This window comes from Salvelinus alpinus, chromosome 4, assembly GCF_045679555.1.
Source record: "Salvelinus alpinus chromosome 4, SLU_Salpinus.1, whole genome shotgun sequence".
Classification (NCBI taxonomy): domain Eukaryota; kingdom Metazoa; phylum Chordata; class Actinopteri; order Salmoniformes; family Salmonidae; genus Salvelinus; species Salvelinus alpinus.
In genome coordinates this window covers 43118231-43131469 of record NC_092089.1, presented here as the reverse complement: position 1 = coordinate 43131469, position 13239 = coordinate 43118231, and the positions used below count along the sequence as shown (strand labels likewise).

Here is a 13239-nt window from a genome sequence, read left to right as displayed (position 1 = left end):
CCTGACCATAGTATCATCATGAGTCAAGTCAAACTAGATGATAGGGGATGCCTAGTCCATTTAACATATTTCATGGCTAGCATCATCCTTTTTAGAAACCAAGCAAATGTTTCTTTACTAAGAAGAAAAAAGGCACTACAACTTTTTTAAACTTAGAGCTGATAACAATAGACAGATGGGTTTGACAACGTCCCGACAAAAGTTGCGCTCAACCCTGAGACAAAAGGCTTTGTGTTGTCATTATCGTAGGTCAGATAGCTAGCAACAACGACTAGAAGCTGCTGTCCAGTGAATGTAGATGGCTTGTTTCAGTTAGTTGTATTTTCTTCTTGATACCATCTCTGGTTTGACGTGTTTTGACGCTTGTCACGTCTATGCTAATATGGCTAGGGTTAGCTAGCTAACTAACAACTGTAACAATGTATTTGAAAAACAAACGTGCTTTATTGGGCAAATTTATTTTTGTTTTCAATAAACATTTGCAGATAAAAAAACATGAGCTGCCGCACACCCAGAATAATAGTTAGTGTGGAGGTGCTGACTAACGGTGAATAAACTATAAACTATCAAAATAAAGAAAGTCGCACACTCCATGTGTAATCTCCCAGAAATTTAATGGGTATTTAACAATGTTTCGGCAGTCCTGTGCCTTCTTCATCCCTGTGCCTTCTTCCTGGAAGGCACAGCGATGCCGAAACGTTGGTAAATACCCATTAAAGGCACAGTGATGCCGAAATGTTGGTAAATACCCATTAAATTGCTGGGAGATTACACATGGAGTGTGCGACTTTCTTATTTTGATAATAAACATTTGCAGACAAAATATAGTTAACACATTGTTAACTATATGTCATTTCCGGTCACAACTTGCAGACTTGTTTATGTGCTGCTGTGCGTTTTGTTGCCAACCTTACTTTGCTACCTGACAACTTTACGGTTTTTACTTTTTAATTACCGTTTATATTTTTAGTTTTTCCCTCACTCAACTTTTTTTCATTAAACTTTTTCACTCCGGACGTTTTATCTGGACATGGTTCGTCAGGACTTCCAACAGCCGAAGCTAAGTAGTAACATTAACATGATGCCTTCTAATTGCAGTCGCTGTACTCATAATATACAGGAGAACGATCGCCTTACGGCAAGGATAGCTGTGCTGCAAGCCCAGCTTCAGACGCAATCGTTAGGCAAGGTTAATTTCAGTGTAGGAAAGGATGAAACAGCGTCTGTGCCAGCAGTAAGTACAGATAGTAACGTTAGTATCAATCCCCTCGCACGGTCCCCGCAGCCGGACAACTTTCTCATGGCTTCTGGAGGGAAATGCTGTAGGAATGCTCAACCGGTGTCGCTCATTCAGCCGACAGAAACTTTCGACCGGTTCTCCCCATTAAGCAGCGAGTCGGAGTCAGAGGCCGAGCCTTCTCTGGTCTCTACTCCTCCCGTTACGGGGTCTGAGATGCCGAAGGCTTCCACCATTAGCTCTGACAAATTGAAAACCCTAGTCATTGGCGACTCCATTACCCACAGTATTAGACTTAAAACGAACGTTAAGGCTAAGCTGAAGATGGTGCTGGCTAAAGCTAAAACTGGCGAGTGTAGAGAGTATAGAGATATTGTTATCCACGTCGGCACCAACGATGTTAGGATGAAACAGTCAGAGGTCACCAAGCGCAACATAGCTTCAGCGTGTAAATCAGCTAGAAAGATGTGTCGGCATCGAGTAATTGTCTCTGGCCCCCTCCCAGTTAGGGGGAGTGATGAGCTCTACAGCAGAGTCTCACAACTCAATCGCTGGTTGAAAACTGTTTTCTGCCCCTCCCAAAAGATAGAATTTGTAGATAATTGGCCCTCTTTCTGGGACTCACCCACAAACAGGACCAAGCCTGGCCTGTTGAGGAGTGACGGACTCCAATCCTAGCTGGAGGGGTGCTCTCATCTTATCTACGAACATAGACAGGGCTCTAACTCCCCTAGCTCCACAATGAAATAGGGTGCAGGGCAGGCAGCCAGCTTAGTGGAGTCTGCCACTAGCACAGTCAGTGTAGTCAGCTCAGCTATCCCCATTGAGACCGTGTCTGTGCCTCGACCTAGGTTGGGCAAAACTAAACATGGCGGTGTTCGCCTTAGCAATCTCACTAGAATAAAGACCTCCTCCATTCCTGCCATTATTGAAAGAGATCGTGATACCTCACATCTCAAAATAGGGCTACTTAATGTTAGATCCCTCACTTCAAAGGCAGTTATAGTCAATGAACTGATCACTGATCATAATCTTGATGTGATTGGCCTGACTGAAACATGGCTTAAGCCTGATGAATTTACTGTGTTAAATGAGGCCTCACCTCCTGGTTACACTAGTGACCATATCCCCCGTGCATCCCGCAAAGGCGGAGGTGTTGCTAACATTTATGAAAGCAAATTTCAATTTACAAAGGACAGCTTTTTTCCATAACATTGTAAAAATCTGAAACTTTTTGTCCAAAAATGATGCAGAAAGATTAATCCATGCTTTTGTTACTTCTAGGTTAGACTACTGCAATGCTCTACTTTCCGGCTACCCGGATAAAGCACTAGATAAACTTCAGTTAGTGCAAAATACAGCTGCTGGAATCCTGACTAGAACCAAAGAATTTGATCATATTACTCAGTGCTAGCCTCCCTACACTGGCTTCCTGTTAAGGCAAGGGCTGATTTCAAGGTTTTACTGCTAACCTACAAAGCCCGCCACACGCTGCTGCGCCTTCTTCACCACGCTGTCTGTGTGGGTGGACCAATTCAGTTTGTCCGTGATGTGTATGCCGAGGAACTTAAAACTTACTACCCTCTCCATTACTGTCCCGTCGATGTGGATAGGGGGGGTGCTCCCTCTGCTGTTTCCTGAAGTCCACGATCATCTCCTTTGTTTTGTTGACGTTGAGTGTGAGGTTATTTTCCTGACACCACACTCCGAGGGCCCTCAGCTCCTCCCTGTAGGCCGTCTCGTCGTTGTTGGTAATCAAGCCTACCACTGTAGTGTCGTCTGCAAACTTGATGATTGAGTTGGAGGCGTGCATGGCCACGCAGTCGTGGGTGAACAGGGAGTACAGGAGAGGGCTCAGAACGCACCCTTGTGGGGCCCCAGTGTTGAGGATCAGCGGGGTGGAGATGTTGTTACCTACCCTCACCACCTGGGGGCGGCCCGTCAGGAAGTCCAGTACCCAGTTGCACAGGGCGGGGTCGAGACCCAGGGTCTCGAGCTTGATGACGAGTTTGGAGGGTACTATGGTGTTAAATGCTGAGCTGTAGTCGATGAACAGCATTCTCACATAGGTATTCCTCTTGTCCAGATGGGTTAGGGCAGTGTGCAGTGTGCAGTTGGGATTGCGTCGTCGGTGGACCTACTGGGGCGGTAAGCAAATTGGAGTGGGTCTAGGGTGTCAGGTAGGGTGGAGGTGATATGGTCCTTGACTATTCTCTCAAAGCACTTCATGATGATGGAAGTGAGTGCTACGGGGCGGTAGTCGTTTAGCTCAGTTACCTTAGCTATCTTGGGAACAGGAACGATGGTGGCCCTCTTGAAGCATGTGGGAACAGCAGACTGGGATAAGGATTGATTGAATATGTAAGTAAACACACCAGCCAGCTGGTCTGTGCATGCTCTGAGGACGGGGCTGGGGATGCCGTCTGGGCCTGCAGCCTTGCGAGGGTTAACATGTTTAAATGTTTTACTCACGTCGGCTGCAGTGAAGGAGAGTCCACAGGTTTTGGTAGCGGGTCGTGTCAGTGGCACTGTATTGTCCTCAAAGCAAGCAAAGAAGTTGTTTAGTCTGTCTGGGAGCAAGACATCCTGGTCCGTGACGGGGCTGGTTTTCTTTTTGTAATCCGTGATTGACTGTAGACCCTGCCACATACCTCTTGTGTCTGAGCCATTGAATTGCGACTCTACTTTGTCTCTATACTGACGCTTAGCTTGTTTGATTGTCTTGCGGAGGGAATAGCTACACTGTTTGTATTCGGTCATGTTTTCGGTCACCTTAAATTGCAATAAATGTTCACATAGTCAAGTAACAACATTGTAAATGTGTACACGTAGATTGAGCACATCTTGCATTTTGTCTATCCTGACCTTGCAAGTCTGCAATTTGTTCTGGTCTTGGCACTCACAATTCAGTGTTTAAACAAGTCTTCAAGGCATCCCTGATGTCCTCAGTGTGTGCATGTGTTGTGTGTGTCATTCTTGATATCCTGTTTTGACTAAGATTGTATTATACAAAATCAGTTAGTTTCTTGCAATTTGTTGTAATTTCAGGGGGGGGGGGGTGAGTTGGTTATAAACTTTGTCTCATAAAATGTTCTAAAAGGAGTATACAGCAGAGAGGGTCACTGCCATCTGTCACTGTCAAATGTGTACAGCATGCAGCAGTGTGAAGAGTAGCCAGGGTGTAGAGAATTCCACCCATACAAAAATCAACACACATGTCCCAACGACTGTACTAATGAACACTATGGCACATCCAATGGCATTAGACGTCAACTTGTGAAGAATCTTGACTGTGAGTGGTTGTAATATTCCTGAAAACATGAGATGAGTGCATGTTCAGTTCATGGGTGAAAATGAAAAGTGTGCCAACTTGAAGACAGATGGGGGGGGGTGTTTATCCCCAGTTGAGTAGCTTTGTATCCTTTATCACTATTACTGCATTATAGTTATTGTTTTACTGAACTCAGTATTATGACATATTTCAGTGCTGTTCACAAATATCACCTAGGTCATAGCCATTCTGAGGAACCACCAATCATTATACGACATGTTTTTCCTCTGGTGTTGAATTCAAGCTGAGTAAATCTGGGCTCAGGAAGGACTGGTGGTGCAGGATAGTCGGCGACCCCCAACATGGATAGGTAGATAGTCACTCTTGCTTTGCAATTCAGTAATATGTCATTCAGTGACGATTACGTCACTTCATTATAAGTGATATTTCAAATCTATTATATTTGACAGTATATTTTATTCATCTACAGTATATAGCTCCATTGATTATGTTGTGACTTGCAATGATTGTGGTAAGTGGTTGTTTCACTGTCCATTCTGCAAAATTATTCCAATGTCAAATTTTCTAAGAGAAACCAGGGGCTGTGTAATATTTGCTAATGGTACATACATTTCTTGCTCTTATCAAAATGAATGCTAAAAAAACAACCAGGTACATTATTACATTAATGTTTGTGAAAATGCATATATACTGTGTGTATATATATATATACAGTTGAAGTCGGAAGTTTACATTCACCTTAGCCAAATACATTTAAACTCAGTTTTTCACAATTCCTGACATTTAATCCTAGTAAAAATTCCCTGTCTTAGGTCAGTTAGGATCACCACTTTATTTTAAGAATGTGAAATGTCAGAATAATAGTAGAGAGAATGTTTTATTTCAGCTTTTATTTCTTTCATCACATTCCCAGTGGGTCAGAAGTTTACATACACTCAATTAGTATTTGGTAGCATTGCCTTTAAATAGTTTAACTTGGGTCAACCGTTCGGGTAGCCTTCCACAAGCTTCCCACAATATGCCTCATCCATGGCCAGAAGGAGGGTGACACTCATCGGTAAAGCAATCGTACACCTTCCACCTCTATGCTGAAAAGAAATCCTCAATAGGGTTGAGGAAAGGAGAGTATGGGGGCAGATATAGGGTCACGAATCAGGGATGGGCCCAAAACCATGTCTGAACCACCTCTGCATGGTGGAACCTGACATTGTCACACACAATGACATAGGTGACGCCTTCACCTTGACAGGCCTGCTCGATTTCAGGGAAAACCCAATGAGGTGTGCAGCGTTGTAGGATCCAAGTAATGACCTACGTCCTACCACACCATCTTCAGAGATAACTGCGCACATGTTGTCAAGGTACTTGGACGGGCGCCAGTAGGCCAATGAGGTTCCGCCCATGGCGTCAAGTTTTGGCCAGGTTGAAGCCCACTTCATCAAATAAGATATACTTGTGATGGTTCACAGCAGCATCAAGCCCCATCACCCTGTAAAAATATATTTTGGTTAGTTATTTTTACAGTGTAGTTTCAATATGATATTGTGAAGTAGTATGTGCATCAAATAGTAACAGTAATACAGTATATAGTGCTGTACCTGAACACTCGGCCCGCAGTTGTTTCACCCGGTCGCTGTTTCTCTCAAGAGGCATCAGGTAAATGTGTTTCATAGAGACCTGGTGCCTCTTCAAGAGGCAGGCGATTGTCGGTAGGCTGGATGGATGCCACATTGGTAAAGGTGTCACCGTTCTTCTGTGGCCTGCTTTTTTTCAGACAGCCGTATGTCATTCCTGGTCCTCACCATTTCCACCACTGCCCACTCCTGCTGGTCGGTCAGCACACGGCCACCACCATGGGGTCTTCTGTCAATTCTGAGGGTAGAACAGAGTAACATGTTTTGTGAATTCACATGCATTACAATATGTAATTTACTCTAAATAATGGTAAAGCATAGTGCATATCCTGCAGACTTAACCGTTTTCTTGGCTAAATGTTCTCATGATCGAATTGACAGTTGATCTTTTCAGATTGGGTGAACTAATCTGGCAGCCTCTGCCATGGTAAGGCCTCTGTTTACCACATGGTCAACAACGATGGCCCGGACTTCATTAGACACAACAGTTCCCAGCCGTCTGCCTCCTTCTCTCTGATGTCCACCTCTATGACGGGGCCCATGTCCACCTCTTTGACCTCTCTGATGGGCCCCTTGTCCACGCGCTCTTTGATTTATTCCTCTCCATTCCTGTCTATCATGCTCTATGTTGAAAGAAATTGCATGTTTTCACACCCTTTTATATGGTGACTGTCACGAGAATTATGTTCTCAATGTTTCAAAATTGAACTTCAATTGAACTACTCGGCCTGTTACCAAGAATTTGTACGATTCTTGTTGAAATGAAACAGACAGAGGCCAGTCTACAATAGTCAGCATGTTTATTTACGAGAGCTCTGCTTATCATTTCATGTACATTGGTTTATATACCTCTTATTTCGTCATAAATGTCCCTCCTCTCAGACAATGACAATATAGTTTACAAGTCTTCTCCTATGCATACATTGCTTATCACATCCTGCAACATGTTACACCAGCTACTGCAAGCCCAAGGTTTCTCCCCTCTCTGGGTGGGGAGACTTCCTTTCCTGTTATCAGTTTCACAGTGGTCACAAGTTGTCTGCCACAGTTCCTTGTCTGCTAACAGTTCCTCTTTCTTATGGACAAACATTCTTCATCATTATACAGAGACAGGGTAGAATTCTGTTAGATATAGTCCTATCATTACTTTAAATGTATACATAATTTAGTCATTATACATAAAATTCATAAGTGACCAACTGTGGTTACCACTATGTGAAATCAATTAGCAATAACGAGTAGTCATTATGTATGGTTATCATGTATTTTACATATCATTTAGATGTTTATACATTACAAACACACATTTTATATCTGTAGTTCTCAAAATCCATATATAGTAGACAAACCAGTTTAAAGTCTATAGGTTTACCAAACGGTTAAGTGATTAGCCATTAAACGCAGTTGGATTAAGTGATGGTCAAATGTATTTAAACAAATGAGAAGAGAATCATATGAGAAGTATTGTGAGCATTGCATTGTGAAAGGCAATTACCTTATACGAAAGGTATTTCGGCGTAGATGAAACACTGATTCAGGTTTGGTGAAAAAGTTACTGTGTGATTTTGTGTGTTGTACTTAGTCAATTGATGTGCTTAAAGTTTAGGAAAAAAACAGCCTTTTTGATGATCTGTTTTGAATTTTGTACTATGAGTTGTGAAATGTTACCACATACTTGTGATAACATTTCATGACCTCTAGCACACGTCATCATCATCCCACGCATGTCATCATCATCCCACACTGAATTCATGTAAATTAGACATCCATCAATCATAGACTACGTGACTGGAACTAATGGCCAATAGGGTAATGAGGACGCCTCATGATCACAGAAAGGTGATATCATGGGTGAGGGGGAAATAGAGTGCGCTTGAAAAGAGTGGGGAGGGGCATTGTACGAAGGCAAAGCCAGGTCAAAGCAAAATCAACCCAGCTCTCTCAAAGGGACCCTGAATGAAATGGTTGGCCTTTGAAGAGCTGTTGCTTTTTTCGAAGTTCATGTTAAACCTTTGGACGAAGTTGCAGAAGTTAGCCTATATTTAACGGGTTTGTTGACCATCTCTTTCTCTTTGCTTTCAGGGTAGCTGAAATAGAAGTACGCTAGAGTGCATGCATACTGTCCTATATCTGTAACAAGCCAAAACCTTTAAATCATATAGGGCAGATGTTAAGTGTGAGTGAATAAGTCAAACCCACTTAAAATGCAAAATGGATGGAAGGTTGATTTTCGGCCATATAGACTGCAACAGTACTGAATGACAATTGATACAAGATATAAGTGAGATTAAAAGCACACAAACTAAAGCGTTTCAACAAATTGTCTTTGTCAGAGCAACTGATTTTCATTGTGTTGCACAGTACGGCTATGATTGAGCAGTGGTTCAAGTGGGCAACATGGACGAGCCGGGAGACCTGTCACAATGAGGCAAGTTAGGGCGCTGTTCGAAGCTTAGCTGGTTATATAAACACACTATCCAACGGACCCCAGAGGACTTTTTCACCATGGGAGCAAAAGTTAGTGCGATATTATTAGACCCCAACTAAGTTTGATCTTCTGTGCTTGTGCTATATCGAGAGGTGTCAGCTTATCATTTTATCACAGTGGGATGTACTCGTTGATATGAGAAGTGTGTCATTATGCTGCAACTCATACTAACAGTTCAAGGGAAATTGAATTAACTTTTTTAGTACGTATGTGTGTCTCTCTGTGTGTAATATAATTGTTTTGATGCATTCAGGTTTCCAAAAATAATGTAGTTCCATATTTGATCAAAAGGCGGCTGGTGCCAAATCATGCGTTGAGATTCAAACACAAACACTCAAACTGAACAGTTTTATCTCAATCTCTTCATTCAAAGACTCAATCATGGTCACTCTTACTGACAGTTGTGGCTGCTTTGTATGATGTATTGTTGTCTCTACCTTCTTTGTGCTGTTGACTTTGCCCAATAACGTTTGTACCATGTTTTTGTGCTGCTACCATGTTGTGTTGCTACCATGTTGTCATGTTGTGTTGCTACCATGCTGTTTTGTCATGTTTTGCTGCCTTGTGATGGTGTTGTCTTAGGTCTCTCTTTATGTAGTGTTGTGTCTCTTGTTGTGATGTGTGTTTTGTGCTATATTTATATTGTATTTACTTTTTAAATCCCAGGCCCCCGTCCCCGCAGGAGGCATTTTGCCTTTCGGTAGGCCGTCATTGTAAATAAGAATTTGTTCTTAACTGACTTGCCTAGTTAAATACAGGTTCAATAAATAAATACAATTTAAAACAAATCCTAGTGGTGTAGGGTTTAGGTCGGCATCAGCCATGCTCTAGAGGTAGATGGGGGTTGTGACAACGACCTACTTGGCAAGATCCTTTGGGATAGCATTGAGTTGGTGGGCCCTCAACAGACAGATAGCAGAGCAGCTAGGAAATAGAGAGAGAGAGTGACACAGATGCTTTTTTGAGAGGGGTTGCTCTTTGCGAACAGCTGTAGAAGTAAGTAAACAACAGCATTGGGTTTCTGGTGGCTTGCTGCCAGCTACCCAACTTGGTGTGGTTGTCATTAACCACCACCCCAGCCCCCTGCTCTGCAGGCTAACGCATGCATAGAGAGTGCTACATGAATGCCACTTTACAATCCTGTCTGTAATGGGAGAAGCAGTAGCCTCGATGGGAGGGGGGAATGAGCCGGGCAACCTAATGCTGATATTCCCTTGAGCAAGGAACCCCCTAAACTGCTCATTGGGAACTGCACTGCGGCTGTCCTCTCCTCCAGCCTCTCCAACCTAATGTGTGTTTCTGTGTGTGTGTGTGTCGGGGGTTGGATAAAAGCAGAAGACAAATGTCCATCTCATGTGGACTAATAAACAATATATTATCTTATGTTAGGACTACTGAGTGTTGTTTCCAGATGACCCATAAGTATCCATGTTTTCCCTGCTTATCATAACCATGGTTTATAGTGTACAGAGCCTGTCACGTTTGTCCTGTCCAGTTAGTGTGTTACATCACCTCAATGCCATCCACAACCTAGCTAATACCTAAGAGTAACACTGGATCTTCTGTGCCACATGAAGTCAACTCACATAGGGTTGGTCCCAAATTGTTTCCAGCTAATCAGAAACTGTGTGTGCGTGTGTCTGTGTGAGAGCGAGAGAGACAGATTGATGCACTGGGTTATTTTGGTCAGCCTATCTGTTCATTTCCATCACTCTCCTTTATATACAGTATCTGCTGATCAACCTTTCCCCTAATTCTTCTTGAGATCTTTATTTTCAAACACTATACATACAAAAGTATTTCAGCCACACCCGTTGCTGACAGGTGTATAAAATCGAGCACACAGCCATGCAATCTCCATAGACAAACATTGGCAGTAGAATGGCCTTACTGAAGAGCTCAGTGACTTTCAATGTGGCAGTCATAGGATGCCACCTCTCCAACAAGTCAGTTCGTCAAATTCCTGCCCTGCTAGAGCTGCCCTGGTCAACTGTAAGTGCTGTCATTGTGAAATGGAAACGTCTAGGAGCAAAAACGGCTCAGCCACGAAGTGGTAGGCCACACAAGCTCACAGAACAGGACCATCGAGTGCTGAAGCGCACAGCGTGTAAAAATTGTCTGTCCCCAGTTGCAACACTCACTTGCAAGTTCCAAAATGGTCTGGGGCTGTTTTTCATGGTTTGAGCCAGTGAAGGGAAATCTTAATGCTACAGCATACAATGACATTCTAGACGATTCCGTGCTTCCAACTTTGTGGCAACAGTTTTTTATTTTTTTATTTATTTATTTAACCTTTATTTAACCAGGTAGGCAAATTGAGAACACGTTCTCATTTACAATTGCGACCTGGCCAAGATAAAGCAAAGCAGTTCGACACATACAACAACACATAGTTACACATGGAGTAAAACAAACATATAGTCAATAATACAGTGAAAAAAAAAAAAGTCTATATACAATGTGAGCAAGTGAGGTGAGATAAGGGAGGTGAAGGCAAACAAATATATGTATAAATAAATAAAAATATAAAAAGGCCATGGAGGCGAAGTGAATACAACACAGCAAGTAAAATAAAAACTAAAAACACTGGAATGGTTGGTTTGCAGTGGAAGAAAGCGCAAAGTAGAGACAGAAATAATGGGGTGCAAAGGAGCAAAATAAATAAATAAATAAATACAGTAGGTAAAGAGGTAGTTGTTTGGGCTAAATTATAGATGGGCTATGTACAGGTGCAGTAATCTGTGAGCTGCTCTGACAGCTGGTGCTTAAAGCTAGTGAGGGAGATAAGTGTTTCCAGTTTCAGAGATTTTTGTAGTTCGTTCCAGTCATTGGCAGCAGAGAACTGGAAGGAGAGGCGTCCAAAGGAAGAATTGGTTTTGGGGGTGACTAGAGAGATATACCTGCTGGAGCGCGTGCTACAGGTAGGTGCTGCTATGGTGACCAGCGAGCTGAGATAAGGGGGGACTTTACCTAGCAGGGTCTTGTAGATGACCTGGAACCAGTGGGTTTGGCGACGAGTATGAAGCGAGGGCCAGCCAACGAGAGTGTACAGGTCGCAGTGGTGGGTAGTATATGGGGCTTTGGTGACAAAACGGATGGCACTGTGATAGACTGCATCCAATTTATTGAGTAGGGTTTTGGAGGCTATTTTGTAAATGACATCACCGAAGTCGAGGATTGGTAGGATGGTCAGTTTTACAAGGGTATGTTTGGCAGCATGAGTAAAGGATGCTTTGTTGCGGAATAGGAAGCCAATTCTAGATTTGACTTTGGATTGGAGATGTTTGATGTGAGTCTGGAAGGAGAGTTTACAGTCTAACCAGACACCTAGGTATTTGTAGTTGTCCACATATTCTAAGTCAGAGCCGTCCAGAGTAGTGATGTTGGACAGGCGGGCAGGTGCAGGCAGCGATCGGTTGAAGAGCATGCATTTAGTTTTACTTGTATTTAAGAGCAATTGGAGGCCACGGAAGGAGAGTTGTATGGCATTGAAGCTCGCCTGGAGGGTTGTTAACACAGTGTCAAAAGAAGGGCCAGAAGTATACAGAATAGTGTCGTCTGCGTAGAGGTGGATCAGAGAATCACCAGCAGCAAGAGCGACATCATTGATGTATACAGAGAAGAGAGTCGGTCCAAGAATTGAACCCTGTGGCACCCCCATAGAGACTGCCAGAGGCCCGGACAACAGACCCTCCGATTTGACACACTGAACTCGATCAGAGAAGTAGTTGGTGAACCAGGCGAGGCAATCATTAGAGAAACCAAGGCTGTCGAGTCTGCCGATGAGGATGAGTTTGGGAAAGGCCCGTTCCTGTTTCAGCATGACAATGCCCCTGTGCACAAAGCGACGTCCATACAGAAATGGTTTGTCGAGATCAATGTGGAAGAACTTGACTAGCCTGCACAGAGCCCTGACCTCAACCCCATCGAACACCTTTGGGATGAATTGGAATGCTGACTGCGAGCCAGGCCTAATCGCCCAACATCAGTGACCAACCTCACTAACACTCTTGTGGCTGAATGGATGTAAGTCCCCGCAGTAATGTTCCCACATCTAGTGAAAGCCTTCTCAGAAGAGTGTAGGCTGTTATAGCAGCAAAAGAGGGACCAACTCCTTATTATTGCCTGTGATTTTGGAATGAGATGTTCGACAACTGGTTTCCACATATTTTTGGTCATGTAGTGCACTTATACTTCCGTAATATATTCTGGGGTATTTGAATAAGCGCAATTTATATTCTCTTGCTCTTTGATATTTACAGAAACTGTAACAACTTTATGGGAATAAAAAAGTGTTCTATCATTTGAACATTTTTTATGTAGTCAATAATAAAGCGATGTTTGTTTTCCATGTGAAAAACATCTGAGCAGTTTGAATTTATGACATTTCAATGTATGTAATTTGGTCATGAGTTACAGTTCATGGTCAGTGAACTACAACAATAACACCTCATCAACATTTCATTCTGCTGATGAACTGTGGTTCACCTAACCTAACAGGTCATTCACAGCAGGTATGTTTGTATCATCAGATTCCCTGCTGTCAGCTCAATAATTATATAATTTTCCATGAGTTACTGTTTAGTAA

The 13239-nt window shown here is 42.9% G+C and overlaps 1 long non-coding RNA gene across 1 annotated transcript; it reads right to left on the bottom strand.

Annotated features, from left to right (window-relative positions):
* Positions 1–5410: 5410 nt before the first annotated feature.
* LOC139573602 (uncharacterized) lies at positions 5411–6959 on the bottom strand. Its single transcript, XR_011674632.1, has 3 exons — positions 6608–6959; positions 6128–6401; positions 5411–6018 (listed from the first exon to the last, which is right to left on the bottom strand). It is a non-coding gene; the product is annotated as an uncharacterized lncRNA (long non-coding RNA).
* Between the last annotated feature and the right edge of the window lie 6280 nt (positions 6960–13239).